Consider the following 6000-nt stretch of genomic DNA (forward strand, 5'->3'; position numbering starts at 1 on the left):
AGGAGACTGAGACACGTTTTTCTTTGTGTCATTATTGCCAAAAGGCCAGGCAGGTATCCTGTGAAAAGGCAAAAGGGCGGTGGCAGAGTCGGTGGGCTGTGCTAAATTCAATAAAGTTCTTTCCTGATTGACTTTGGAGCACAAATATTAACAGCCACTATAAATGCTAGAAATGCCCACTCTTTTCAGCATCCGTCACTGTGTTTTACTACCGAATCCTTTGTCCCTTTAAGCGTCTTGATAAACCAATGTTCTATAACCCTTTGGGGACCTCCCTGGCACCTCCCTTGTATACATGCTAGCACAAGTGATAGTCACAATATTTAGAATAGCTTTTTATCAACAGCACAGCCCAAGACAAACCAGTCTGTCATTGCACCCTTGACCTCCCCTTCATGGGACTATCGGAGACATTGTTCTATTTGTAGGTCTAACAATTAGATTAATGTTTATCTCCCAGTTACACAGAGCTTTGTGAAGGCAGGGTCCATTTTAGTGTCCTTTTATTGCAGATGATTATCATGGCAGGCCACGGGTAGGATCCTTAGAAAGGTCTGCTTGCAAAGTTGGTCTTCAGCTGGCGTCTGGTAAACAGTTCCTCACACTGAAATGAAATACTGATAAGATCAGAGTGACTCTCTGTACCCTTCCTGTTGGGATAAGCAGCATGGTTTATGCTGACCATGTGCTTTCCTTCTGGGGTCTAAAATTTTGGTACAAGGCAAACAGAGAGTGCCTACAACCAGCAGCCCCCAAAATGGCCTTAGGCATGGAGTCTACAATGGGCTTCCCTGGGCAGAAGTATCACAGGCATGACACTGAATTGTCACTCACCTACAGGCACTCTGCCTGGCCCTCACGGGAGGGAGAGAGCTTAAGGAAACCTGTGCATGGATTCCCCAGACACTGCCCCAGTCCTTTTCCCATCTGGCTAGGCATCCCCACCGCATCACTGGAATTAATTTTAGCTGTGAACACGACTTTGTATTGCAACTCCTTATAGCACATGCTTGGCGATGGGAGTGTCTTGAGGACCCTCCACATACCACATGTCCCCACCACCATGCCCAGCATTTGGCATTTAGTAAGTGGCTTACTACATGTTTTCTGAAATGGAAATGACTCGGAGAGCGAGGACCGAATCTGTCCTCTGAAAAATTCTCAAGCAAACCAAGAAGTAAGTACTATAATGCATCGACGACATCCTGAGTTCCCCAAAGGAGAATGTACATCCTCTGGAAAGGGCGGAGTTAAAATATGGTTCTGAATATTTAGCTCAGGCAAAGCCTTTCTCGTGAAGATGGACTCCCTGTCTTTGAAGGGGCAGCGGGAAGAGTAGAGCTGGCGCTTCACCGGTGTGGAGGCCACTTCCCCAGCTTGCCGTCACCTCCCTCCATACCATGTGTTGGCACTGTTGGTCAATTTGGTCCCCGAGAGTGACACTTCAGTCTGGGTGATGAGGGCAAAGAGAGCAAGTGCTTCTCCACACGGCTGCACATTGGGAAGGGTCTGGAAAACTTGAGGAGATCCCGATGCGGGGGCCCACCCCTAGACATGCCGCCATCACTGGTTTGAGGGGTGGTCCAGATGTCCATTGGCATTCCCTCCTGACACCATGCCATCCTTTCCTCCCCCACCCCATCTTTGACCATCAGACTTCACAAGGTGAGGTCCACCCTTCCACCAAGCCCCGTTTATTCTTACTTTCTAAATGCTTCATAAATTTTCAATTTTCTAGTTTCCGAGTGTTAAGGTTTGGATATGAGGTGTGGCCCCCAAAATCTCATGTGTTAAGGCGGCACGTTCAGAGCTGAAATGATTAGATCATGAGAGTTGAAACCTGATCCGTGAATTAGTCCAGTTGATGGATTAATAGATCAAAAGGACGACTCTACAAAGCGGTAACTGTAGGCTGGTGGGCATGGGGGTGTGACCTTGGAGGTTATATATGCTCCTCATGCACGTGCGCGTGCTCGCGCGCTCTCTCTCTCTCTCTCTCTCTCTCTCTCTCTCTCTCTCTCTCTCTCTCTCTCTCTCCCTCCTTCTTCTCTGTCATGAGTTGAGCAGCTTTCCTCTGCCATGACCTTCTGCTACGAATTTTACCTCACCTCAGACCCAGAGCAGTGGAGCCAGCTGAACATAAGCTACACCTCTGCAAACAAGAGCCCCAAATAAACATGATCCTCCTCTAAGTTGTTCTTGTCGGGTGTTTTGTTCCCAGCGATGATGGGAGGACTGACACACCTAGTTCACAGTCAGTAAGCAGGCACCCTGTTCTGCACCCTGTTCTGCAACTGCCTAAGAAGACCAGAGCAACTGGGGACAAGCTCAAAGTCACACTCAAGGACATCACTGTGGTATAGAACAGACCTCAATGACCAATCGTCTACATTATCAGTTGACTTGGAAAATATACACTTCACTTTCATATAAAATGAAGTTAGTTGATTTATTTTGAATATTTGGTAATGGCTGGTTGTCATGACAAGGATGCACGTCATCCACTCTGAAGGGGAAGCCCTCTCGGCCAGTGAAGGTAAATCCATTCATCTGCCAGAGTTGCTGGGTGTCGACAGGCAGGGCTCCATGGAGAGGGTGGACCTAGGCTGGAGCACATGGAGGTGCCACCTAAGACAAGGCCAAGGAAGGGAAGAGAAGGCACAGTCTGTTCACATCCCGCCTTCCTGTCCCTCAGAGTCAGAAGCAGTGAGAATTCAGACAGGAGGCCTCCTCGGCTATTTGGGTTTAGAGAATCTCAATGGGATTTATTTTCACCTTTTCTCTACCTGGTGCTGGAGTCTAAAGGTATCATGAAAATTCCAATTTAAATTGGGTGAGAACTACAAGAGCTGGCAAAGAGGCCAGCAGGGACACACCCTGGAAGGGCAGCAATTATACGGGGCTCTGGGGCTGGACAAGTCCAGGCAGGACAAGTGCAAAGTCAGGAGACTTCTTTCACCCAGGAGAGTGTCAGCTTCCCAAGCCAATCAAGTTTGGGCCTTTGTTCACACTGGGACCAGGGACAGCTTATCACTGAATGCAAACTAATCATTTTTCTGCTCATTTATTTTCTCAGTTACACTCTTCAATACACATATGTACCTTTCCAATGAATAAAGACTCATAAAAAGGGTGGCGTTGTTTATGACTATAGCAGAGTGGCCCCCACTTTCCTTTGCCAACAGGTTTATAAGGGCCAAGGAAGTTCAAAAGGTAAAAAGAATTTCCAAGCAATGTAGTTTTGGCATGCTTTTTTACTACTTTTTTTAAAATAGGAAGGCTATTTGCGTTGGCTTCATTACTGAGCATGACAAGTGGTAAATTGTAACACCTTATTTTTTTTAAAGTGAACAAAAGTACCCATGGGTGTTTTTGTTTTTGTTTGTTTGTTTCAAGGAAATGATCTGGGTAAAGATTCCTTGGCTCTTCAAAGGATATCAATTCGGTCTACTTAAAAAATGAAAAATAGTTTGTCTGCAATTATTTTATTAAAGTTTTAGTAAACAAATATCCTCCTATTTGGAGTGTGGTTTCCAGAGCGCTGTCCTGAGCAGGCTGAACGCACTCACCCTTCGCAGAGCCTGGATCTGATTACCAGGAAGTTGTAAAAGAGTGATCCAGTCCTTTTAATTACCTCTCCTCTTTTTATTCCAAGACCCTTAACTTCTCCCCAAGCCAAGAATTCCAAGTCTAAATTCCACCACGAGGGATTCATCTCTTGGAGTTAAACCTTGGGTTGTCCACTTTGCCTTAAGTCTTTTGCAATCCTCTCATTAAACCCATGCAATGGGAAAACGAGGTCCAGAGGAATTAGATGAGTTGCTCAAGTGATAGGCAAAGACATAGGCTAAATTCATAGAAAGCCTGGTGTTAAAATAATTGTCATGAAGATGGGTGGAAGGCAGGGGGACAGAGGGCAGTGATGGCTAGAAACATGAACACTGCTGGTGGATTTCAGGCAGGAGGGGCCTGCACACCTCTGCATGTCCCTCTGGGAAAGAACTCTCAGCTACAGACCCAGAAAGACCAGGATTTCAATTCTGGCTCTGCCATCTTGAGTACGTCCTTTAATCTCTTTGCACATGTGGTGTCTCCCCAAAGCTTCAGAAGGAGAAATGATTAGATTTTGAGAGCCAGAACCTGATCAGCCCATCCCACTTTGAATGGACTAACTGGGTGGTAATTCTAGGTAGGTGAGGTGCGGCTGGAGGAAGTGAGGTCACTGGGGGTGTGCCCTTGGCCTGTACTCCTGGCTCCACCCTCTCTCTCTCTGCTTCCTGGCCACCAAAGCAGAGCAACTTTCCTCCACTGCACCCTTCTGCTGGGATGTTCTGCCTCATCTTTGGCTTACAGCAACAGAGTCAGCTGACCATGGACTGAGGTCTATGAAACTGGGAGCCAAAGTAAACTTTTCCTCCTCTAAGTGATTCTTGTCAGGTGTTTTCGTCAGAGCAATGAAAAGCTAACTAATACACTCTCAGAGTCATTTTCTATGATCCTAAAATGGAGCTCATAATAACCCCTATCTTCCAAGATTATGGACAGAACCAGGCACATAGTAATTGCTCAATTCAAGTTACTTCTCTTTCTATTCCAAGGCCCTTAACTTCTCCACGAGCCAAGAATTCCAAACCTAAATTCCACCACCAGGGATTCAACTCTTAGAGTTAAACCTGGGGTTGTCCACTTTGCCTTAAGTCTTTAGCAATCCTCTCATTAAACCCATGCAATGGGAAAATGAGGTCCAGAGGAAATAGATAGTTGCTCAAGTGATAGGCAAAGACAGTACTTCGAACACTGTAAATCCATCCAAAATATCCATATGCTCTGGAAGGTGAATCCCATATTGTTTTCCTATACAAGATTTTTGAAATCAGCTGCCTCCAGCCCTTTAGACTATGCACATTGAAATTTAAAAATGTTCACACCCATGTTTCTGTTTGGAAATGGATGTAGGAAGTCTGTCCTTCCCCTTCTCTTCCTTGAGATTTTTTAAAGATGAAATGAAAATTAAAAATTTCATTTTTGGCAAAACTAGGAGGCAGTTAAAAAACACAAACAACAACTAGAAACACAAAGCAGGGAGCACTGAGGAGACAGAAGAAGGGAGATCACATGGCTGCAGAATCACACCATGTCAGCAAATGCACACTTGTAAACAGGGAGGGGCGAGGCAAGGAGCTGATTCTAAGCCCCACGTTTACACCAGAGAGAGCAGCATACACACCAGGGTAGCAAGAACTCCCCGGCACCCAATTCCGTCATGAAAAGTAGAGACGATGGGATATAAATATTGCTGACACCAAGATGAAATCATTTTTGTTGGACCCAGACAAAACTGGAGCCGGGAAATGAAGGAGGAGAGTTCCTGCCTGCCTGTCTGAGATAATGATTATCTCAAGGACGTTCTAAACCCCAGGAGAAATTCTTGCACATTCTATATACACCCCATGTTTTGCACGCCTCGCACGTCTGCACAGATTTCTGTAACAGAGTTTATCTTTAATATTCTTTAAGACTGCAGCAATCCAGATAAAACGTCCTTGACAGAATACTGGTCCAAGAATGGCACTCCACCAAGAAGCTGAAGCCAAGTTCTTTATATATATAAATGTACAAAATATATGTGAAATGCATATTAAAACATTATATAAAATTTATATGAAATACCCAGCACCTACTATGACATCTACAATACTGATTACCACAAAAACGAACGGTGGGGGCTGGGGCGGTAGCTCAGTAGTAGAGCATTTGCCACGCACATGTGAGGCACTGGGTTTGATCCTCAGCACCACATAAAAATAAAGAAAGATATTGTGTCCATACAACTAAAAAAAATATTTTTTAAAAAATTTAAAAAAACAAAAAAAAACGAATTGTGGGATCAGCAATCGCCAAAGCTAATGCCAACTTCTGCCTCAAGTCTCCAAGTCCTTTGGCTGCTGTATTGAAGCAGCTTACTTGACTTTCTTTTTGCTAATACAAACCTCCTCTAGC

This window comes from Ictidomys tridecemlineatus, chromosome 6, assembly GCF_052094955.1.
Source record: "Ictidomys tridecemlineatus isolate mIctTri1 chromosome 6, mIctTri1.hap1, whole genome shotgun sequence".
Lineage (NCBI taxonomy): Eukaryota > Metazoa > Chordata > Mammalia > Rodentia > Sciuridae > Ictidomys > Ictidomys tridecemlineatus.